General features: G+C 34.7%; 1 long non-coding RNA gene across 1 annotated transcript; it reads left to right on the forward strand.

Moving 5' to 3' along the window:
* The first annotated feature begins 459 nt into the window (after positions 1-459).
* Positions 460-26141, forward strand: LOC137478134 (uncharacterized). The gene is made up of 3 exons (XR_011001440.1): positions 460-578; positions 22715-22848; positions 24725-26141. It is a non-coding gene; the product is annotated as an uncharacterized lncRNA (long non-coding RNA).
* Positions 26142-26480: the final 339 nt, after the last annotated feature.

Raw genomic sequence — 26480 nt, forward strand, 5'->3', positions numbered from 1 at the left:
GTTTCTAAACAATCTGAAAACAAAAAATATTAAAAAAACTAAACCAAAATCCTTTGAGAACATTGGAAATTTATCAAAAATATGAATGAAACATGATGGGTAAAAATGGAAATAGATAAAGAATTAGAAAGCATTTTTGTATAAATCCGACCATCCGCTTTTCTTAGAATCGTATTTTACATTTCATATTTTGTCCCACTGCAACGTATTTGTACAAAATTAATTTTAGATGTGATTTAAATATTTACAGAATTTAAAAACTACATTTCAGTCTAAATGAAATAGCAACAAATTACTACCTGTTCTTCTCTATGATACATCTCTGTGATTGCAAAGCCTGAAAGATATTTACCTAGAGCACCTGATCAAATCAAAACCAGCATCCATATTTCCATCTCCCGTGGAAGGGATCCCATGCTGGAGCAGGGTAAGAGTATGAGTCCTTATCCTGAGGAGGAAGGAATGGTAGACATGTGATGAGCTGACCCCTAGACCCTATGCCCTGTCCTGCTGCATCTCTAGGGGGGAAGAAATAGAGAAAGCTGTGAGAAAAGCCTGGGAAGAAGAGAGGGAGGATGGTAAGGTACTTTTAAGGTTGGGTTTATTTCTTTTTTTTTTTTTGGTTTCCATGATTTCTCTAACTCTGAGGGAAAGGTATGGGGAAGAAGGCTGACCAAGGGCACACAGCTACCTTCTTTTTCTGCCCATAAGAATTATAACTAGTAAACTCAGATAAACTCTGCTGTAACTTACTGCCTTTCAAGTTAAATCAAACCTGAAACTTAAATAATAGTTGTTGCAAAAGATAATATTGTATGTGAAAGATTTAAAAAAAAAAAAAAAAAAACAAATCGAACATTCCCCTCTGCCACACACATCAGTGCAGTACTCCTATATAACACATATTTCATAAATATTGAAAGATAAAAAGTTTAGATCCAAAGAAAGTGGAGAAGAAGGTCTCTTAGGACACCATAACTTTTGAGAGAGCTATCATAGGAAGAAGAATAGTATTTTCATCTTCTTATGTATTGGCTTTGTGCTGAACTGATAAATGAATCTCACTTTAACTATATACATTTGGATAGGCAGAGCTGCATTTGCTCTGTGATTGCAAAGCCTGAAAGATATTTACCTAGAGCACCTGAGCAAATCAAAACCAGCATCCATATTTCCATCTCCCATGGAAGGGATCCCATGCTGGAGCAGGGTAAGAGTATGAGTCCTTATCCTGAGGAGGAAGGATATGACACAGTGCACATGAACACTTTGAATAATTGTACTCTCTATCTTAAGAGAGAAGAGACAGTTTACAAGGATTAATTATTTAATGTTTCTACCCAGCTTGAAAACATAAAGTGTTGCTCCTTTATCATTGTTAGCTATTACAGATGCTTGGATTTCCTTCAGAAAATGTGGGTGTGGGGAGAAAAGCAACAAAATGAAATAAATAATCCAGAAAATAATATTATGATATAATTATATTTTTTTGAGCACTTCAGTATGCATTTTTATGTTGTTGGGGTTTTTTTAATTAAAAAGTGAGTATGGTCACAGTTTTAAGAAGTATTGAACTGTTACCCCATTTAGTTAAAAGTGTAGCAGAAATGACTGTTAATGCACAAATTCAATCCCAGCACCTAAATGTACCCTTCAGCCCCTAAACAGAGAGAAGGAATATGGCGAAAGAGAGGAAAAGGACTGGAACATAGCCTGTATGTGAAACACCTTGCAAAAATTATATTTTTAAATGCTTCAGAAAAGACTGTTTCTCAATTTTTTCTCCACAAGGTGAGCAGAGGTTTCTTTGTTTATTACTGAACTGAACATTGAAATAACCATGTCTTTATATTCATGGGTGAAATTTATACACTTTTCCATCTTTACACTGGTGTTCACTCATCTGTGTCTTGGCTATAGGCTGTCTAGTCTTGAAAATAATACAAGTTTCTATTTTACATCAGAATGAAAATTTCTATGTAAATATGTTATCACATTATAGATGGTTTAATTGGGGCATGTTATGTCACTATAACTGCTCTATTGAACTGCCTCTTGGGGAACTGATTTAGCTTTCTGATAGTGAATGGTAATATGGTAATAACCACTGCTAAATCAGGACAGTAATTAGCATCAATTCTGTTTAATTGAACTAAATTTAACTGGAGTAAAGAAGTAAAGTACTGATTAACCTCCAAATTATTGATCAGTGCTCACTAATTCTCCAAAGACATGAAATTATTATATCAATAAAGGACATAAATGATTAACTTTACAAATAAAACAGTATATGGAAATACAGTTGGCATAAATAGTATTCCTTCATGGGCAAAAGCTGTCTGAATACATTATCTCTGTAGTCACGATTCCTTTACAAATTTAAATTGTTCAACTAAAATTTACATAGTTGATGTAAATTACTAACTGCAGTGGGTTTTTTTTAGTACCTGTACATAAAGAATCACTCAATTACACAACTTTGAGAGAGTGATGAATTGTAAAGGTGAGACATAGATTTTATAATGTCTGAGAGTAATGATACACCAGGGCAGGAAACTGCATGACACTTGGTCTCTTTCTATTCTCATCTCTGTATCCGTAAAAATATCCCAGAGAAAATGGGTTTCTTTTCTTCTGCACCAGAAGACAAGAATATGGTGACATATGCATGTCACAAGTGTTGCAGATTTTTCCCAAGAGCAACAGTTGAGAGCTACATCTCTCACAATAATTAGCATCTCTGGTGATTTTTTCACAAAGTACTGCATTCAAAGAGCTCAGCATAATTCATCAAATCTTTACACCAAGTTGCAAGGATTTTAAGAGGATTTTTCTTTGTACTTCCACATATATTTAGAATTAATTATTATATTTTTGCTGTTCTTTTGCTGAAATTTCTATGCAATGCCCACTCAGGGAAACATCACCTATCAAAACATGATGACTGCTCTTTGAAAGTAATAATGATAACACTATTTTTTTGGTTGGTTGTTTTTTTGTTTGTTCATTTTTTTTTTTTGTGGAGGTTATTTTTTTTTTTTTTTTTTTTTTTTTTTTTTGTTTCTTGGCTTTTTTGAACAGTTAAAGAGGGTCAGTGGAATTTACAACCTTGTTTTTTACCTAACCTCAATTACTTTTTCATGTTTTTTCATGAGAATTTCCACAGAGATTTTGTATCATTTTTTAGAATATTTTCACCAACTCAATCCAACTGCAGTTTTCTAAAAAACAGCATGATATCAAATGTGTAAGTACAACTCATGACAAAATAACTTTCTTTCCTTTGTACTTCAGTGGTTTCATACAAAGGTGTAGATCTAACAATATTATTCCTTTTCTGTCTATACTGAATTTCTGCAGCAATTTTCAGAGGTGATTATTTCTTCAATACTTTCCAAAAGAAGGCAGGTCTCTGTTACAAATAAGGACAACAAGGAACTGCATCTAGCTGTTCAGGATTTTTCTGCACAGCTAGGGTGCTTGTATATAGTGTGCATGTGTCCTGCTTTAATCCCAACCATCAACTAAACCCCACCCAGCCACCTGCTCTCTCCCTCCATGTGATGGGGAAAAGAATCAGAAGGGTGAAAGAAAGACAATAACTCATCGACTGAGATAAAATTTTTTTAAACACTTCCTGTTGGCAGGCAGATGTTCAACCATTTCCAAGGAAGTCTGGCTGCATCACATACAACAATGACTGAGGAAGAAAAATACCGTCACTCCAAAAGTCACTCCTTCCCCCTTCTTCCCCTGGCTTTCTGTGTTGAGCTACATCATGTGGAACATCGCTTTGGTGAGTTGGGGATCAGCTGTGTCCCCACCCATCTCCTTGTGAACCCAGAGCCTGCTCATTGGTGGGATGATGTGAGAGGCAGAAAAGGCCTTGACACTGTGCAAGCCCTGCTCAGCAATAACTAAACATCCCTGGGTTATCAACACTGTTTCCAGTATAAATCCAAAACATGGCTCTTTATTACCTGCTATGGAGAAAATTAACTTTATCTCTGTCAAAATCAGAACAGCATGGAAAACCAACACTGTCACATTTTTTTCACTAATTCTGCTTATGTTTTTTATTAGTCACATCAGAAACTTGGTCTCCATTGCATAACTTATGGTCTTTTTCTTCAGCCACTGGAGGTTCTTTTTAACAAATTTAGCTTCTCATATACAGTATGTAGCTTCTCATATCCTTCGTTTCCAGCAGAGAATTAATTTATCTGGTGTTTTGTAACTCTCACAAGCACTTTCTGCAAAGCACTGATGATCCCTTTTTATATTCCTATTAGAACAACCTTCCAAAAATTCTGACAAAAGCTTTAAGAAGCAGCTGGTTACCTTATAATGCTTTCTAAGAATATCCAAAACCCCCAAATCAACTGTATATAAATACTCTCCTGCCTAGAATGTATTTACTATGTCTTTTGTCACACTGTGCGAAGATAGCTCTTTCTTATATGCTCCTCCATATTCCCTTGGTTCTTAGATTTGATTTTAGACAAAATTAAATCAGCTTCTCTGTAGTCCACTCTTTCTTGCATGGAATGTACTGGCTGGAAGATTATCTGTCATCTTTGTGAAGCAGAGGGAAATATTTTTTCTTTAAATTATGCTGCTAATATGAAAGACAGAATTCCAGTGCATTCTCCTGTACTCTTCCTGAATGCATGTTCTTTGTTGCTTTCTTTGCAGATTAATCTTTAACTTGGTTATTACTGACATAGATGCTACAACAGTTAAATGAACCATCTTTTCATCATGCTGGTAAAGGATTTTTTATTTGAGTTTGTTTTTTGCTTTGTTTTGTTTCCCCTGTAAAATCCTGTGTAATTGATTAGATTTTAAATCTATCCAAGTGTTCCACTTTGATGTCTGCAAAATTATGGAGTTCCATCACAACATTTTATTTTTGCAGTTTGTTTTGCTATACCTAAGCTTCCCAAGACTAGGTGGGGTTGTTCAAGTCATGTTGTACAAGATATTCTTAATATACTTCTGAATGACATAACTTTTGTGTAATAGCCTGATTTTGCATGGTTTTAGATGACATGATAAGAATACTGGTAACCAAAGGACAGAAGAATTGAATTGTATCTGACCTGGATAACCAGCTGTCTCTACAGGTAGCAATTTCCAATTTATTTTAAAGGAAATCTTCCTTGAGGAAAAATTGGCCATATTCTCACTCATTTAGGGTCACTTTACTCCTTAACACTGCCTATTTTTGTCACAACCACTACTGCCTTACCGACACTGAGACAAAGCTCGTTAGGTTGGCCAGGTCTGCCTATAAACATTCACACATCTCTCCTTATCATCCTTCTGTTTGCAGGCTGGGGACACAAATATAATCCTCATTGCTCTTTAGGGAGAAGCAACAGTGCTGGAAAACTTATTTAGGGCTTTATTCTGTATTTGACTTCCATAGAATGAATACAACAATCACCCTCCTTGAATACAGGCCCACAGTTGCCTTTAAATCCGTAGCCTAAAAAAATATTTATTGCTGTTATTTTAACTCTGCTTTTTGTGTTTCTGTTTTTTGGGTAAGTATCATTCTGCTCTCACACATACAGCAGCAGAGTTTTTCTGCTTTTCCACACTTCCCATACTATTTCTGAGCATCCTTTGCATCAATAGAGGACAGTGTGGGCCTAGTAGAATTGAAAGAAAATCTCATAAATCATGCCAAAAACTAATGGTTCAAGCTACCTCTTACAAAAAAGCCTTCCCTGAAGTAATACTCTGTTAAACTGAATATATGTTGAAAAATCAGGGTTTTGCTATTAATATGGCCAAAACACTTGTAAAAGCATTTTAAATTCCTAATTATTTTTTTAATCTGTTAAATTATTTCTATTATAACTCCCATAGATTTTCCAGTTGGAGAAATTGATTTTTGAATCAATTTCTATTGCTATATGTTACAAAGTAAAAACTACAGCAAAATCTATTGTTGGACTTTACTCCTGACAGCCCTGGACTGTGACTGCATGTGCAGACAAAAAGGTGGATGACCTGAGAAAATCTTGCAAAAAAGATGCCTGCTCAGAGGTATAAAACCAATGGCATCAAATATATGGCTTTTGGCCAGTTAAAAAAAATCCTAAGTACAGTTGGTCCTGACATATTTTTATATTTTACTTTTCAGTTTATTTCCTGAATTTGTTCCAACATATTGTTCTTTCTCTTATCCTTCTGTCTATTCTTAATTTCCTTCATTTTGTTTTCCAGTTTGTTTATGGTTTACCGACGAAACATGTACTATTAATTCAAGGGATATTTGCCATTCATTCTTTATATATCCAACCTTTCCTTTTATAATTTTATATCTTACTTTTTTGTATTTTTCATTTCTACAAGTTTTCCCAGTAAGGAATCTTCCAAAAATTATCTCAGAAACTTCCTCAATAGGCATGAATACAAACCTATCACAGCAGAGGTGAAAAATGTGTTTAAATGTATTGCTTCTAAAACCTTATTCTGGTGTTAATTGAACCATTTAGCTTGAAATTAACTTTTAAAAATTCTCTTAAGTGTGGAATTTATTATATGTACGGTAGAATATGACATTTCTGTTAGAAAAACCAGTTACTGATTTTGAGTGATATTTCTTAATATATTCCACTACATATGAGCCTTTCAGATATGGATATTGGCTGTATAGCAGTCTTAAATTTAGCAACTTGTGCACAGAAAAAATGAAGATTTTTTTTTCTTCTCCTCAGCAGTCAGAATACCAGCTGACACATCTTTGAAATATGCAGTTTTACAAATGGTAAATATCTGTATTTACTGAGGCTTTTTTATGAACTTTTTTGAATATTTAAAACTCATTTCAGGGTGAAATATTCACATTGTGCCAAAGATGAAAGTATTTGTCTTCATCATTGTCTGGAGGCAGATAAATAGGTAATCTCAAGAGCAAGCAAACAAACAAATTCGTTACATATACAATCCCCATTGGTTTGGTAAACTGGGTATAAACTGCCCAAAATCACTGCAAGAAACTGTCATGGGATTCATTTGTGTGTGCTTGCCCAATGAAAACTATATGCCAAATATAAAGTTTCCAAATGGAAATATTAAACATCTCTTTTACTTTGGCCATACAATATAAAAATCTATTGCTATCAGCAGAGACTTCTTCAAAAGGAAAATTTCCTTTCTAACAAAAATGAATTAATATCTTTTATGTGATTTAAATTCCTCAGATAAGAAGTAAAGAACAAAATGTGTTTGCATGCAGGTGAATTTGAAGAATGTGTATTTCAAGGAAGAGAAACAGTTTCTCATTTGGTTCTGACTACATTGTTATTTGGTCTCTCTCTCAGGAGCTGCATGGTCTGTAGAGACAACAGTCTTCGGGGAGTCGGGGATTAATTGATGATAACTACAGTGTTTTTTCAGAATTATTACAGTATTTTAAATTAAAAATTTATGACAGATCATTGGTCCTGTGAAAAATTTTTATGCATTGCCAGAAAGCAAATATATATGGTATGTATCATCAGACAGTCAAATTAAATACTAGTAATTAAAAAAATAATTCTACATATTAAAGAAAACATGGTGTCAATTAAAGGATTAGATAGTACTGTCCCATCATTAGATTTAAAGGCATTCTCAAGTGTGATAGCTCAGTGTTTCTTAACTGTTGAACGGATACCACATTTCTTCTCCCAGTTAAATTCAGATTTTCCTTTCAAGTGCAAGTAAAATGTGAATAAACAGTCAGGCTTTTTTTATTTTCTCTGTCTTTGTGTGAACACTTTAGAGAGTGACCTTTGAAAACAGTACCTCAGAATAGAAATAGATGCTGACTTTCAAAGCTTTTGACAAAGTTAGCACACTGAGAATATGCTGCTATGAAATTAGCAGTTCTGCCAGATGGTTTGTACCTGCAAGCTCTGCCATAATTACAATAACCTCATCATATTCTTGGTCTTTCATCACCTTGAATATTTTTATTGCAGTTGTGCAGACATCTTTAAACATTTCACCTCAAAGAGTGGAGCTTTCATTTGGGTGAGAAATTGCATTTTAAAATTGTAAATTAAGAAAATTAATAATCTCATATTATTTATAATCTCATATTATTGAGTTCCTCACCACCAATTATTCTTCACAAGGGAGATTGATAACATATTTAATGGCTCAAGAGAAATTTTGAGATGCCCTGAACATGGAACTTTCATTGTGTATGCCCTATGTTAGGACTTCTGGAAGATATTCAGTCCTTGCAGCTAGCACCAAAATTCCATTCTAATGGAAACATGACCATGCTTTTCCTCTTAACTGTCACAGACAGAATGAAAGCTGCAGGCAAAGTTTATCAGGGCAGCAGTCGCACTGAGTCATGAAGTTCCACCTCCTTGCTCTCTTTCTAAACTCCTTCTCAAAGAGGAATCTAGCTATGGTTGGATCCAATACAAGACCCAGACTTGGTCAACAATTTATGTTTTAAGGACTATATAGGAAGAACTGAGCCTTTATGTGAATTTATTTTTTATGCAAATTAACACAAACATATGAATGGTATGTTTGTTTTATATAAATACAGATATGTTGATAGAAAGATAATTTAAATTGATTATAATGATTAGACTAAAAAGACACTAATCAGAATTAACAGAGTATAGATATTTATAAATAATAGTATAATGCCATATTTGTTAAATCAATCATTTCAAAGCTAGCTTAATAATTATTAAGTAGAGATTTATGTTACCTACCCATGCCAATGACTGTGGCCAAATCTCTCACTCGGCCTCAGGGAGTAACCTTGAAGCGACCCTGCTCAAGGCAGGAATCTCCACACACACCTCCAGAAGAAACATGTTAGGTTAGTCCTGTGATACAGTGGGACTGTATAAATTTTATAGTAAAAAGTGATTGACTGTCAATCAAATGTTTCTCGGCTATATCTGCCAGCTCAGCAGCCTTCAGCTCAGCAGCTTTAGAAAAAGATATCAGTGCTATTACTTCTTGGTTCCTTCATCAGGAACTTTGCCATATCCTCACCAGTGTCAGTTTCTGTCACAAAACACTATTTTTCACATCCTTAGAATTTTTAACTTTTGGAGTGCAGAGTCAGGCTGGTCTCAGCATTCTTCAAGACCATAAGCAGTGTAAGCCAAATGATGGTTTACCCCCAGTTAGGCAGAGCATCCTGCTACAATAATGTATTTCATTATCCTAAAGACATGTAAAGGCAAAGGAGATCACTCATTGTCATTAACCATCAGAACTGTTTAGATTAGAAGAACCATTATAATTCTCACACTTCTATCCCGTACGCAGTTATAATCAAGTTTGTTTAAAAGAGTTCTCATTGGGAATCCATTTTAATTTGGACTATGCAGTAAATATCCACGTAAGAGTCACATTACCTAGACCTATAGATAAGTGTTCATTTAATTTGTGAATCTTACAAAAAAAGTTCATGCCTAAAAGAGGTCTCTACCTAATCAAATGATTCAGTGTCATAGAGATTAATCCGCAGTCAGAGGCATTATGTCAGAGGCTGATGACCGATATCCATCTGAGGTATGTATCAGGGGGCCCTGCATTAGACTAGCTCTATCTGTCTTGTGAGGTGCTGTGAAGAGTACTGAAGACAACATTTGGAGCATAACTTCCAGACAGCTCAGTTCAGGAATTTCCATAATGTGACTTAAAGCATATATAGAGTATGGCAGGATAAATCTCCTTTGAAGCACGTTCCTGGTTTGGACTCAAAGGGGGCTAGGGAGACACTTGCACCTGGTGGCTCTGTGCATCCACAGAACTGCACAGCAGAAGTAAAAGCAAATGACATCGCACTTACCATATCATTAGCAAGTCTTTGCAACACTATGTTTCTCTGAACGGGATGATTCTGTTCCTGAGATTGTCACAAAATATGGGTCAGCATCTCAGATGACATCTAGTAATTTTCCATGTACTGTGTTAACTTGTCACAGTAAAAGAAGATACTCACCTAGTGAGGAGAGGGATTCATTGGGCACCAAAGAGTATATGTGCTCTAAAGCAAGGGAAGAGCGAAATAGTGACTTTTGTAGCCCTCTATAATGTCAGTGAAACATACACACCAGATGTACACATCTCTGGAACAAGAAGGTTTGATTCAAGTTTCTCTGTTCTCTAATACTGAGAAAGTCACTTATTTTCTTTGTGCTACATTTCCTTACTTATATAATCAGTAAAATACCCTCTGTGCACTGTAGTTGCAAGGATAAATAAAGACAGTGAAGTACATTTATACCACTCCAATGGTCTTGTACAACACATATAGACTTGAAGCAGCGAATGAAAAGACAATAGTGAACTTAATGTGTAGTAAATACTTTATGGAAAGAAAACCAGAACAAACCCTGCAATGATTCTTAATCTTGGTCTGCTTGATGATTTTTAAATTTTCTGACTAGCACTTTCTTATTTCTAATTCATTACTATGTTAGAGAACTAGAAAAACAACTTGTGATGGTGAAAAAGGATACTTGGTCTCATTTGTACATGAACAAAACTCAGCTAGAAATTTACAGGGCAACTAGTGACATTCACTGTTTTCAGAATGCTGTTAAGCTAAATAAAGAGAAAGAATGGAAAAAGCATTTTGTTTTTATCCCTTCCATTGCCATAACTCCTTGCACTTGACTGTGACAAGACTAGGTAGGAAAAAGTGTGAGGAAGAAGTGTGATTATGTGGATTGTAAGTGGGTTATATCCTTTTAAATATCAATACATCATATGTGCTCACCCACTGAACAAGGCCTGCCAGCCAGCTGCCAAGCTGTTTAAAGTCTTGCTAACAACCCATCAATTAACAAGTGGAATTGCTGCCTTCTGGTATAGAATATTTTGTCTCACTCCCACCTGAATAAACTCCACATTAGATAATTTCAATCTAGTTGTAACAGTAGATGGCAAAGTAATATCCAGCGTATTGATTTAATTTAATGCATCAGTTTCAATAAGTCATATGGGTTAAGTTCAAGTCAACCCATGGTAACTGTCATATTTGAGGATCCAGAGCTCTCTCTTTCTTACATAAACCTATAGAAGTTTTTTGGTTTTTTTTTTTTTTTTAATTTCTATTAAATTGTCTTAGAAAAGCCGTTCTCTTTTCTGCTTAAGCAGCTTGTAGTGGTGGCCAGAGGGGAGACACACAAAGAGACAATATTAGACGTAATGAGTATAAGAGAGAAAGGAACTTTTCAGAGGTTTCTGGCTGCATTTACATTATCTATAGCACTTATGCTCCAGGATGCAGTCGAACCTTTCATTGTCAGCAAAGGTGAACAAGAAAGGCTTAATGTTTGCCATGGCACTGGATAGAAATCACTTGAGAGGAATCACATGGCCAGCTGAATCTCTGCAGTCTATTAATGCTGGGAATATCACTGTGAATGGACCTGGTGCTCTGTAGGGTGTAGAGTTCATGAAAAAGTGGCTTTGACCTTCCTTTCCACCAGCATTATAGGACTCTGCATATGACAGTATAATCTCTCATCACATCTTTCAAAGAAAACAAGTGTGAGCATATGCTCGACTTTCAGTTTGAAGGAATGAATAGAACAGAGACTGCCTCTCTTTCTCCCCATTTTGTAAAGGCCTTTATGAGAACAGTGATAAAGTGTTCTACAGGAAGAGAGGCAGAATAAAGAGCAAATGTTTCATAGAAGTAGCAATAGTTACACTCATGCAGATAGCTAGGAGAAAATGACATGCTGTGTGTGGATAGAGAAAAGTAAAAGAACAAGCGCGTTGAAAGCCTAAAGCACTGAGATGCCAGTGTTCTCCTTCAGCCTGAAGTGTGCACAGCGAGGAGATGTGCTGAGCTGAGCAGAGAGAGGATTTGGTTGCAGGGTAAAGTGAAAAAGGAGAATTGTGGGGTGAGACACAAAGAGAGGAAGCAACTCATTAGGAGGAGGACTTCTGGAGTAAGTGGCAATGTAAGCAAGAGATGTCCTCCATCTACAGTTTTGTAGAGAAAATGTTATCACTAGAAGTGCCTGCTTAGGGTTCATTCTATGCAAGAGCTAAATTCTGATTTCATTTTTTTAAAGTGGAAATCCACTGAGTCTGATTCTCATCTTTCAATATTATCATAGAGATATAATTTCTTGGAATTCTTGTCCATCCAGGACAAGATGTAATGTTTTTGATGTAATTTAGGATATTTATTGGCTGTGCCTAGCTTGAAATTCAAAATGTTTTTGCTGGACACAGGTGTCACTGACTATTATTACACTGTAAGTGTAAAGATTCAGGTTTACAGTGCCAGCATTTAGAATTTTAATTTAGAAACTCACATTCTGAAAGTAAACTCTCTCTGTAAACCCTATAAGCAGCAATACTGTGCCAAAATATTCATAGGGAAAAAAAAAAAAGACAAACCCTAAGGAAGCATTTCCATTTTACAGAAATTATATCCTAGAAAAATTTAATAACTCTAATAAGAGTTATATTTTGCGGTTACTAAATATATATATTGCCTATTAATGATTAGACTCAATCATTTTGCCTTTCTGATTGTAAATGCAGGTTGCAAAGCATCCTATTAATTATCAGTTTGTCAGACAACTTGAGTGGCTTTTTCTACATGAGCTACTTAGGTAGCTTCCAAGTCAAAACTAATGAGCTATTCCTGTGAGATTTTTGCCCAGAACAGCTAACACTTTTGGGGATTGTGTGTAAGATTATACCATCTTTAAGATATGTCAACACCTTCAAAAGCAGTCACTAGTACAGATTTTGTGGCTATATCCAAACATGCTTTCAGCTGGCTAGCTTTGAAAGAGAGTAGACTCCACTGGTCTCAGATCAGTTTAGCTGCCTGAATATTGTCCCAGGATGCTGGGGAACTCAGGTACCTGGACTGACCTTTTATGCTATAGCAGCAACAACATTTGAATTCATCGTCTTAAACCTAGATGGTATTTAATCATATTATGGTAAGATGAATATTCCACTGAAGTGTAACCATAGGATCCATTGCAGATGTACCAAAAACAACAAAAAAGGGAATGCATACAACACAAGAAACAAGAGCAGATCTTGTTCTAGAGAGTCTTCAAAAGATCCATTCAAATTTGAAAAGATGTTTATACGTCCAAAAAATAGTTCAGCTCTCAAAATGCTTTATTTACAGTACAATTATGTATTTACACTGATTTTAGAAGACATTTGGGACAATATTTTAATGGCTTTTCAGGAATAGAATGGTAGTTTTTTGAAAGTTAATATTATCTATTCCTACTTGGCTTGTCAGTTGTGGAAAAACTTGATCCTTATTCCCCTCTCCCTCTATTATTATTGTGTACCGCTACTATTGCTGTGCAATAATCAGTTTCAAAAGTTTATTTAATAGATAAAATATTCTCATAATTTTTATTGGATATAATCTTATTCCTTCTAGTTGTGTAACATGATTGCTGCTGTCTATCCACCTAGATTCTTTTTTGGTCCCACTGGGTAATGTCACTTATATCTGTGTAAAAATAGAAACCGTTAACAATTTTCACTTCCTTTCTGCTTTCTCACCCTGCAGCAATAATTATCTATTATCTGTGTTCTTTAGGGCTGGGTGAGAGACAGAAAGGTAAAGGAAAAAAAGTGAAACTTTTTATTTCATAAAGAGGCTTATTTTTTTTTTTTAAACTTGGCTTCGTTGTAATTTCAAATGAAGAGCAGGCATGTTTACAGTCTCCATTAAAGGCCCGAGCCCTCAGTTCACACAGTTCCTTGTAGAGATGGTTGAATTCCCTGGACATTTGCTGTTCTCCTGGGGAGCAACTCTGCTTCTGAAGAGTTCAGCAGTCCAGACTAACAAACAATCATGATTATAAGATTTTTTTTTTTTTTTTTTTGCTTTGTAGGAGAATCTAAACTGAAGATACCAGATCTGAATATAAATCTGAGACCTGTGGTCATTTTTCTTACTTCAGATATTTTAAGTCAGTCTTTATGAAAGTTCTCCTATCCTGTAAATTTTCCCTACATTTTCTGTAAAGAATACAATAGTTTCTGAAAAATAAAAATGTACTAATCCTTTACTGAAGAGAGAGAGAGACCAATCCTGAATTTTAGTAGGAGTCAATATCATTGAAAGTTCCCAGTAAATTGTAAAATAAGGGAATAAAATTTTATTTAATGCAAGAGTTGTGAGCAAAATAGAAGAAGAAGCAAAACTTCTGAACATATTAAAATATAGAAATACTTTTGCTTATATGACTTTCTGAAGACATTTTTTGGTAAATTTTAAGCATTTTTGTTGACAGAGTGAAACTGTATATATTAATGTTGTTTAAGAGACAGATATTTCAATGCAAAAGTATAATTTCTATTTATTGTTATGGGAAGACAATGGGCTGAGAGAGTTGGGCCTGTTTTCCTTGGGAAAAGATGATTGAGAGAGGATCTTATCACAGCATACAAATATCCTAAAGTCAAGAGGATGGCTCCAGGCCAGTGACAGTACAAGGGGCAATATGGGCACAAACTGAAACACAGGAAGTCCTACCAGAATATGATGAAAACCTTCTCTAATGTGAGCATTCCGGAGCACTGGAACAGGCTGCCCAGAGAGGCTGTAGAAACTCCTTCTTTGGAGATATTAAAAACTTGCCTGGATGTGATCCTGGACATCCCAGTCTAGGTGAACCTGCTGGAGGCAGAGTGGGAGATTATATGATCTACAGAGGTCTCTTCCAACTCTAACCATTCTGTGATTCTGTGAGAGTATAGAGATGCAGAAAAAGAGAAGATCATTTCAAGGGTTTCTTGCACACTGATAAAAATATGTTTAGCCTATGACAAGAGCAGTTTCCCCCAGTATCTATAAGCTTGCTTAGATGGACACTATTCAGTGACAGACCAATTGGTTCACTATGACATGTGGATTTATATCCTCCTTCAAATGTGCCCTTTTGTCCTTTGCTATTATTTATTTATGCAAGCAGTAACCCTGTTTAATTTTTAATAAAATAACACTCCCCCAAAAGTGAGACTGATGAAATTATTTACTGTAAATTTTGTACCTTTGTAATCCTTGTTTTCTCTTTGTCAAATCATATATAAAATGATTTCTATCAGGTGATTAACCTTTTGCAGATGCTGAGAGCTATCCAGAAGAATTATCTCACTGACTGTAATGGTGTTTCCCATGTCTGTGAGTGTTCATAAATGTCAACAAGGAATATACAAACTGACCTTGTGACTGTATTTATTTGTCAGTTTGCATAAATGTATTTTAGGAATATACTTTTGCAAAACTGTCCCTTTTACTATCTGCCATATGTGATATGTTTTCCTTATAATGACTGCATTTTAAATAGCAAATGCATTATAGGTTGCATTATAAAATGTGCATGAACCTTTGTTTCTGTGAGATAGTAAGAAAAAACAAAATGAAATCTTTCTCGTAAGACATAAATTTCGCATGGAAAAGAGTTATTAACATTTTTCTACCTTCTTTGCTATGAGGTCTCTGAAGAACATGGTAATATGGGTCATATGTTCCCTTTACTTATGCTATTATAAAACTGAAAAATCTTGGCCCGACCCAATGAAAAACTGAAACTGGAAATTTCTAATCAAATTTGGATATCCACACTCAATAGTGTAATTTTTTTCTTTTTCTCCAAGTTATCTTTGGAAGAATTGGGATTGTTAAGCTAAAAAAGAGAAGGCTTTGGCCTTCCAATACATAAGAACAGCCTATAAGAATGATGGAGAGAGACTGTTTGCAATGGTGTGTAGTGATAGGACAAAGGGAATGGATTCAAACTGAAAGAAAATGTATGTAGGTCAGATATTAGGGAAAAATTCTTTCAGGATGGTGAGCTACTGGAAAAGGTTGCCTGGAGAAGTTGTGTATACCTCATCCCTGGAAGTGTTCAAGACCAGGTTGGATGGGGCTCTGACCAACCCCACTTTTAAGTGAAAGGTGGCCCTGTCCATTGAAAGGGGGTTGAAACTACATCTTTAAGGTCCCTTTTCAACCCAAGTCATTCTATGATTTTATGGTTCTATGATATAGATTAAAATTCATCCTAGTTTAAAACATGCATGTGTTGCAAGTATCGCAATGTTGCATTTAGTAGAATATCTTCCACTTCAATGCACCCTCCAGCTCTTATCAGAATAATGACCAAAACAAAAGAGCTGTCAATCAGAATGACTGTAACTGAATGTTTTGGAATTCAGGTTAGTCTTCAAAGAACAAATTATTTTTGACCACTATTAAAGATGATAATTGTCACTTTTAAATATGCACTATTATAATTCCTTATTTATTCTAACGTTTTCTATTCTGATATAGCATGAGAGTAGAATAATAACTTAAAGAAGTATAAAGTAAAAAATGGACATTCAGAATTTCCTTCAATGAAAACTTTGTGGTTTTTCCCCAATTTTGGCATGCACTGAAATCTTCTCTCAAACTTAGACAAGAAGACACAAAATCCAAGCTAAGATGTAAGATAAAAATCTATGACACAAGTTCTTACATTTTTTTAAACCCTCTCTCCACCCCAGGGACTGGTTTCTGTTAAGCAGCTTGCCAGGGCACCCTAAATAATGAATTCTTATGGATTTTTTTTTAATCCTAAGTCAAACTATATTAAGTGCAAGAATGAGGTAGAATTAGTAGACTCATCTCAAAGGCTAAGCATAAAGCTCATATACAGTATGAGTTACAGTCTCCCAGAAAAACTAGAGTGAAACACAGAATAATACAATCACATAGACTATTTCAGAAATCAGCAGTACTACTTGTACCTGACACTAATCATAAATTCTCTTCAGCCTCTTCAAATCTAACAGTTAAGTATGGTAAAAAATGCGTCTAGGATCTGAATGAGAACCTCTCTTTCTTTGGAATAAATTGTAAAATAAGTAGCAGATAGCATAATTACTGCAAATGATAGACATTTTTAATGTTTGGTTATTTCCTTAAATCAAAATTCTTATGCAGAATGGATGCCTCTTTATCCATTATTTTCTCTTCCCCTAAACAAGACAAAAAGGAAAAGAAAGCTTAACATAATCTTTAAAAAAATTAATGCATTTGCTTAAGGAAAAGCATGTTTTTGGAAAGGTTTTCATTAAAGCATTATGTGGCACTGCATCAGTCAATCACATCCAAACAATGAGACGTGACAGTCTCTGTGATCCAGCAGGTCCTTCAGCTGTATCCCCTCAGGTACAGGGAGTGCAGCCAAATGCACATGGCCTTGAGTGTCTTCATGACTATGATTAAAACCTGATCTAAATTGATGAGGTTGTTTTCTAATGGTAGAAAGAAAAGATACAAAGGCCATGAAACTGTATGACACTTCTGTTTCAAAGAGTCCAAGACTGGGAAAAAACTAGTTCCATCAAACAGTTCCTCTGAATTAGCATTTTGCTGTGATCTACTAATAAAAATTGCAACATACACAATTACAAGGACGTTTCACTTGGATGAACGACTGCTGCATGGCCAAGTTCTCTACAGGTTAAAGGAGTGGGAGAGCAACTGGGCTGTGACTGCTGGATGCATTTACCATTATTCGTAGGTTAGGGAAGTATAAATAAAAGGCACAAAAAGGATGGAATAGACAGAAAATAAGATACAATAAAACCAGATTTTTTTTAAAGTCATGTACAAGAGAGGAAAGATATTAAGCAATTTACATAGATAAGCACAGTAACATATTCTTAGATCTTCATATTATGTTTCATTTTTTATGTAAAACATTTTTACATTAATTCAAAGTACTCAGTGTGGTCTTTATCTGTTAGGAAAAGTTGGAAGTATTTATCCATTTTGTTTAACTAGTTTTCTATCTTTAAAAAGTTCTGTTAGATATCTCTTTGTAGCTTGATTTTTAATGTATCTTTGATGGAGCCTGAAGCAGGGAGAAATCTAATTATCCCTCTTTCTTCCTTTCTTTCCTAATTTCTAATAATAAAATAAACTTAGTGATTAAGGCAACAGAAAATTTGCTGAAATTCACTCCCAACTCCATCCTATCTAAACTGGAGAAAACATGCTCTGTACAATCCTCATCAAAGCAATGCTGGAACAGTCCTGCATTTTTGGCTACACTGAAAATCTTGTATAATTGGGAAACAACAGGGGAAGATGACAGAATGCAGGCAATCTAGAGCACACATCACATCATCAGATGGAAGCTGGGCATGCTGGTGGTGCTCCTGAAGAGCCTCTTCTCTGAACAGAATCTGCACCCAAGGGCTGGATGCCTGAGCTCATCACATAACACCAGCATCAGTTTGTAGTTTAACAGAGTGAGAAGGCTACTACTGCCTCAGGTAGACATGCAGAAACTTTCAGCTTCTCCAGAGCTCTGAACAGTAATTCTGGATTGATAAGAGACATCTTTTCCCACTGCTTTGTAATCCTCAGATGATACTTGATTGATTTTTGCTTTACATGAGAATATAAGTAATTTATTCATATTAATATATGGCTGGCAAAATAGGTCAGGAGTATAGCACTCTTTCTTTTCCTGTTGAAGCTTTGACACTTAGTGGACAGATGTTTACAGAATTTTGGGCCAAGAAGAAGATACGGAGAAAGAAACATAAATTTGAATGTAGTGACAGTCATTCAGTTAAAGTCCAAATTCCAGTTTCTATTCTAAAATATGCCGAGAACAAAAATGTATGTAGCAGCACGTAAATTTATTTGAGAAAACTAGATGGTGAATGCCTTTGTGAGTTTGCAGTTGTTTCCAGCCACATCCCAAGCATATGAGTGACATAAATTCCATGTTTGATAGATGTATATGAGCTACTACAACAATGGAATTTATGCAGGAAGAGTAAAACAGTGTCATTAAGAGATTCTTATATCATAATACAAACCTACATTACCTCAGCTGAGCCACGAACTTTTGAAGATGAATAGGGATGCATTGTTTCTTTCCTGGATAGACAACTATAACTTACACCATCGGTCAATAATTGGTCTTTGTATTTCTGAACATATATCAGGGATTGCTACAGCTGTTATATGCTATTGTAAATGCAGGTGAACCCAGTGGGAATAAATGATGATATCCAACTCTAGTTCAGAAGGTTGAATGATTTCTTTATTATAACTATACTAAAATACATTAATATACTATTTAAAGGAGATACTAAAACTACATACCTCTTTTTTAACCGTTATATCTAACTCACAACTCGTGACTCTCTTGTGAGAGTCCACACACAGGTGGATCTGATTGGCCATCAGGCTCAAACAATTCTCACCAGAATCTAATCAAGCAATCACCCCTGGTAAACAATTCTCGAAACACATTCCACATGGGAAAAACAAGGAGCAGAAATAGAAATTGTTTTCTCTTTCTTCTCTCTGTGCTCCTCTATGAAAAAATCCTGAGAGAGAGAAGAATGTGCCTGCCACAGTATGCAGTCACAGGAAGACAAGAAAAAACATTCTCAGTTTCCTAAGCATCCTCTATTTTCTTCCTACAAAATATCAGGAAAATGGAGCTTTAAAGAAATTATATTAAAGCTGTCAAAAAAAAAAAAAAAACAAAAAAAAACCAAAAAACAAACCACAACCAAAACACACCTTTACACTTTCTTTACATTTCCTACTGCTATTGTTTGTTAAGCTCTCCCTAGTGATTGCTATATTAGCATGGATTTACTATTAATATGAAATATATCATATAATAGTGGCTCCAAACTTTGTAACAAAATCTCTTTATTTGTGGTATACTTAATCTCAGATGTCCTTGCCTCCAGTAATATATTCAGAAGGCTTTCTTAACCCAGTCCAGGGGGTACTTTAAATATTGAACCAACAGAATATAGGAAAACATTGCCTCTCAAAACATTCTTCCTATATAAAACTGAGCTGGTTGAATTAATGATAATGAAAAGTAACTATTTTCTACTATAAAATATTTTTTTATTTGATAAACAAAAAAGACCCAATTATATCATCTATTGAGTAGTTTTAAATTTCATATCACATCATTGTCTAGTCAAGGTATACCAAATAACGCAAGACTTTGGCAAGATTTCCACACCTATCATCTAAGAATCAGATTTATGAGGCAGTTTCTTTGATGTATCATCATAAAAGATCTTCAGCCTGAAGCACTCTTCCTTGCTGTATCCTAATGATAGTTTTGCTTTACAAACAACAGACTTAAAAGATTCAGTATATTACAGTGCAGATTTTATTAGTGTCACATTTACTCTGGATTTCACATAAACATCTTTTTAACAGCAAAGTTAATGTTAGCTGGTAATGTCAGTATTAAGTAGGAAGATTTTTAATAAACTCAGGTTTATATACATGGGCATGTTAACAAAGGATGTTTCAACCTCTTGAACCAACAATGCAATCCAGAATCACAGGTTGTGTATAAAACCTGTAGTGAAGCTCTGAACTCTTGAGTTCAGGGTTTCTGAGGTTTGGTTTTGGTTTTCAGTTTTTTTTTTTTTTTTTTTTTTTCTGGCACAACTGACACTATGTATTAAACTGCAATGTCAAAGAGCAATTACTTTACATAAAAGTGATTGAAAACAACTCTTCTTAGGTGTCAAGAAGTCTTTGTCTAATCAAATTTATTTCAGACAGACAGGAACCAGAAAGAAAACTTATCCTTAATAAAGGCTGCAAATCAGCTAATTAAAAAGTACAACAAGAATGCTTAGTGATTTATAACCAATTCGTGTCTCCAAAAGCCTTTTTCTGGAACAGATAATTACTGCAAGGGTTGATGAAGGCCAGAAGACTTAGTAGAGTTCATGGCATCATTTTAAATTTTCTTAAAAGTAATTATGTCACGTCGTATACAAGGGAATTTGATTGTCCTATGAATTACTTGGGCTTTAAGGAGCTTTGAGTTTGAGAAAATAAAACTTTACTATTTTAAATTAAATTCTAAGCCTTCAAGGCTTGGTAGGAACAAAGACACAAATTCTGAATGTCTTTTAACAAGCTTGGAAAGAAGCTTCTAGCTATTCAAATGAAGTTTTTAATAACTTTAAAAGAAGTTCTTAACTTTTTTGCTACATAAGCTTCTAGGTATAATTTTAAGACCTCTGCTCTAAATCTTCTAGTCTAATAGTTTTGCTCTTTTCAAAAAGACAAATAGGACAATTGTCAGAAAAGTTTTTGTGCTGCAAATCACAAAGTTTGCACCTAGTTCTAACTATACAAATAATGATAGGTAAGATGCTTTTTTTTCATAATTTCAATTTTTTCATTTATTCTTTTTAATCAGCAGATTTTTGTGCCACAGAGCAATCAAAACTGTCCTTAAAAAAGATATTAATTTTACATGAAAAAATGTCTGCTGTCTTCACATAAAAGCTTTTAAATAAGACTACTTCTTCCAAGGGTTCTCTTATTATTCTTCTTCAATTAAAATACTTTTTCAGTGACCTTCATGTTTATGTAAAATTGCAATTGTTATACTTATTTCCTGTATTTCTGAACACCCCTGTAAACTTAAGTGTTGCATACAGCAGTCAAGGGTCTCATGAGGCAATGTTGCACATAGGAGCACACCCCATAATATCAACCTCAGTCCCTGGGGTTTAGACTTTGTCTCTGTGAGCATGCAGATGTATTTATTCTCTGAGGTTCAGCATCACAGGATGTGGGAATTGTAAATACATCATGCCATTTGCCCTCAGATCACACATCACATCGTGTCATTGGAATGTAGTTCACCGAGCAACAGGGTCTAGTGAAAGATGTTCCTGCCCATGGTAGAGGGGTTTGATCTAGGTGGTCTTTAAGGTTCCTTCCAACCCAAGCCATTCTATGACTCCATGACTGCTGTCTATCTGGTTAATGCAGGTGCAGTGAGATGCTTGCAAAGCCACTCTTTGTAAAGAATAGTCATTTTGCATTGTAACACTTCAAAACTGTACTGTAAAAAGTGGCCTTTATGAATACAGACAATGTTGTGAAGCTCTATTTAAGGCTTTACCACTGGGATATAGACTCTGTAGCATTTCCAGTCTCCCATAGCAGTGAATCATACCCAATTCAAGGACTCATTATTTATTTTCTCCTTTGCCAATTGCAGCTGACAGCTTCAACTGCTCTTTAAAAGCAGCAGCACAGTGAGAGAATTTTGATCCCTGGAACAAAAGGCTGTTCCCCTTTATAATTTTGGAGTGGTGTCATAAAAATTAGAACAGCAAATCAAGGTCAATCCATCATCAGTAATCAAATGAATTACACATTTATTAAAATTTTAAGGTACAGGTTTTATGTCCTCTTTCTGTGTTTATGTTGAGCCACAGAGACATTTTGTAGAGAGCTCTAAAAGGAAATAACATCCCTTTTCATTGTCTTTTTCCTGTGTAAAGTACTCAACTGCTATACTTTTAGAAAATATCTCGAAATATGGAGTGTAGAGTTTTGCAGTTGTTTTGTATGCTGTCTCTGTCCCAGAAAGGCTCTCCAAGACAGAGCAGAAATTTTTACAGGAGTGGAACACTTTGCAAAAAATTTAATAATTAAAACTTTTAGGTCCTATGCTTAATTTGAACTCTTTCTTTTGAGAACAAAAGAAAGCATTCTTCATGGTAAACTCATAATAAATCACATTTTTATTTAATTTTTGTAATCTGTAAATATTTTTCAGCATTATTCACTTTAGAGAGCTGTGAAATCAAAAGAATTCTTTGTTTATATCCCTATACTATTTATATTTGCCAGTTCTTCTTAAAGGAGAAGCTGTCAAAAACCACCTTTATGTGCTACAATCTGCAGACTCAGCTAAATTTTACTGGAAGCTGAGTATGCTCAACAAAAGAAGAAAACAATCAATGTACTTCAAAATCAGAATCTAGGTATGGATACTTAAATCCTTAATACATTTCTGTGAAAATCAGTGTTTTTCTCTGTCTTTTTCATTTTCAAAAGATACTCTCTTCACCATTCACCAGAACTAAATTATGCACTAGCAATTTCAGCCTAATCAAAAGGATTCTGAAGAGCAAAAAAGAACCCCCTTCCGAACTGTTATTGTTATCCACAATGGAGCACTCAGACTGCAAAAGTTAGATTACAGCACTTTAATACGATCACCTGCTCTTTTCCAAGAGTACACCAGAGAAAAAATGATGGGACTAGCAAATCTGAATGCATAATATGAATAACCCAAAGTGTGGTAGGGTTTATGAGTAAAGTTAAAGCTCAAACTTACAGAAAATGCAACTGGTTGCAAAGCTGACATCTGATGTCAGAGCACTAAGCCTGTCAGAGTTCAAGAAGTGTTTGGACACTCTCAGGCACACATTGTGATTCTTGGGGTGTCCTGAGGAGGCCCAGAAACTGGACTTGATTATCATGTTGGGTTCCTTCCAATTCAGCATATACTGTGATTTGACAACTTTAGGTGGCAATTTTCAGGGACATTTAGATTCTTCCAGAGTTTAATCTTGGTGTCAGGCTAATAATATTTCAAGAATTATAAACTGTTGTATGGACACTAGTATAAAGATAAACACTTTTAAAGAATACATTCTAAAGAATACAAAAAGTTTCAAAACTGCCCAACCCACAAGTAATATAAATACCTGTTCGAAAGTTTTTAAATAAAATCTCAAGTATAATGGGAAACTATTAGAGTACTTTAAAAATATTGCTAGTGTCTGTCTATATTCACATAGTATTTGCATCCATGTTGCTGCAGTTCAAAGATTTGTTTGATAGTAGAAATTTTCATGTGCTACACAATTCTATTTAATGGAGGGTAAAGCCTAAGACATCTGATGCCTGTATACATACAACTATATTTAGGGAATAATGACATCTTTTGCTTCTGTTTATCCTGATGCCATTCAGGCAGTTAGACATCCATGAGTTTTATCTTCATTCCGTGTTAGGCACTTTCAGATAAGGGATTCCGTACACAAAAACAAAGAAGGGAAAAAAAAAGAAAGATTAGTAAAAATATTTTTTTCAAAGAATATAATTTTTCAAAATGTTTAATTTTTTTTGTCAGAAATGAATATATAGTATTTTTACCTAGAGAAGAAAGCAAAATATGCAAAATATTAAACAAAATAAGTAAAATATTATGTGACCCTAACTTATTTTGAATATTAAGTGAGTTATGTACACTAACATTCTCTTCATATTCCAGATTTTATTTTTGTCTTTTTAACCCCAAGTTTCATATACCAGCACAAGCAAGAGACTTTCCTTGCATTATCACACATGCTTTCCAAAATGCATGATTTCAATAGGTAAAAAATGTTAAGATACTTGAGAAAATAAACAGAAAAAAAATCCTCTGTTCTGATAGTCTAATTCAGAAAGGGTTAGATTTTTAGGCTACAGCTTCATATGACTTCAACCTCATCGTGTCAATGTTGCCGATCTCTCCTATTTTGAGCTAAAGGTTTTTTTCCAAGCATTTCAGAGACCATGGGATCTCTGAGTAGCTTTAGAACATCCTTTTACAATCTATACATCCAATAAAATTGAAAGTTGCCATAGATTTTCAGTGTCTTTTTATTTAGGGGGAAATTCTGGACAAATTGTAGTTCCAGCTTAATATTTTCTTTCTTTATCTATTTGAAAGTGGACAGTGAATATATGTGGTACTAAACTTGTACAGGGAAATCGAGACTGTGGTAAGGGAAAATGTGAATTTCTGCATTTGTGATATTGAGCTGGTCAATATAATGAAAAATAGACTTTTCTTGTCTCTTTTGCCAGGTAAAATGTGATGAAAGTAAACAGCCTCAAGTTGCAATGGGAGATTTAGGTTGGATATTAAAAAAATATTTCTTCCCTGAAAGTGTTGTCAAGCACTGGAACAGGTGCTCAGGGCAATGGTTGGATCACCATCCCTGGAGGTATTTAAAAGATGTGTAGGCACTTGGGGACACAAGTGGTGGACTTGGCAGTGCTGTGTTAATGGATGGACTTAATAATCTTGGGGGTCTTTTGCAACCTACGCAATTCTATGATTCTATGAGTCCATGACTTACTTAGCAATAAAACAAGTGTATAAGAAGGTTGTTTCTTGAGGGTGATGAATCTGATATGTGTTTTTAAAGGCAAAACTCTTAACTTCAGTGCTATTAAGTGGGGGCTTTGTCTCCTTGTTTTTTTTTATTTTGCTTATTGGTTGGTTGTTTTTTTAACAATGGAACACTACTGTGAACTCAGTGCAGTTAATACTGGAGATAAAACTGGTTCTGTTTGGAATTGATGTTATCTAATACGTTTCCCTGGGACTTAAGAAAAGTATTAAGGAAAATAAAAATGACACCAGAGTCTATTACAACCCAACTACAAAAGATTTGTTCATAGAATTATGAAAGATGAATCAACCAGTCTGAAATAAAAACATTTCAGTTCTTATCTGTGGACTGATGTTACCATTGTGAGTAGCTTCTGGAAGATTTTTAACTGCAACATAGCAATTTTATGAAACCAACTGCCGAACAATTTATACATGATATATAGCTCAATTTTTGCAAAACATTTGTCAGATGATGTGTCAATCACAGCATGCTAGTCAATGTTCAGAAGGAGGAACTCAATCTTCATATCTCAAAATTACACAAAGAAAGAACAAAGGAAGATGGATGGGGGAAAACAAAAGGATAGGAATGAAATTTCACAATGAATTTTTTTTTTTTGCTTCATTCTGTGTCTCCTTTGTTTCTTCTTTTTTCATGTACCTTTCTTTGTCCCTTGATTTTTCCTTCATCTTGCTGTTGTATTTTTTATTAATAGCATACTATTATTGTGCCTGAATCTTTCCAAGTTCTTTCTAGAGGCTGTTTCTCATAGCAAGTAAAAGATAAAAGCTAGCTGTGTTGCACATTTCTTCTCTGATTTCTTTCATGTTTGGACTTCCTTTCAAAAATATTAATAATTATAATGCTCTACTACTATCTCTATCTTGTCTATTCTTTGTCTAATTGTCATCTTTTTTATCTGACTTCAGAATTCCAGAAGTCTAAACTGATGTCTTGGTTTTTAAAGCCTATATTTAATTCCCTGGCCATGAATCAGTTTTAAATTAAAACATTGAGTTTTATAATACTGCTTTCAACTGCAAAATTTTTAAAGACTTGAAGACTTTGGGTGACAAAACATGACCTCATGGAGCACAGGTCCTAATCTATTGCACGTTAAACAGAATTCTTTGGAAATGTTGCATAGTACCAAATAAATATCACAAAAACTGTTGGTAATACTGAGATTAGTTAGGAGAAAATGAGTCTGAAATGTTTGTGTCAGTAAGTAAGTTAGATATACAACCAGACACAAAAAGGGTTTGCAGTGAAGTAGAAAATTTTAGGAAAGCTCTATACCCAGTAGCTGTGACCAAAGCTAGATAAAGTGACCAGTGTAGTTTTTTACAAGTAAGCAAAACTCAGTGACAGTGGAGGTAATGCACTTTAACATAATAGATTAATTTCTTATTAATATATATCTTCATTATGCATGTGAAGTT

The sequence above is a fragment of the Anomalospiza imberbis genome, chromosome 1, assembly GCF_031753505.1.
Source record: "Anomalospiza imberbis isolate Cuckoo-Finch-1a 21T00152 chromosome 1, ASM3175350v1, whole genome shotgun sequence".
Lineage (NCBI taxonomy): Eukaryota > Metazoa > Chordata > Aves > Passeriformes > Viduidae > Anomalospiza > Anomalospiza imberbis.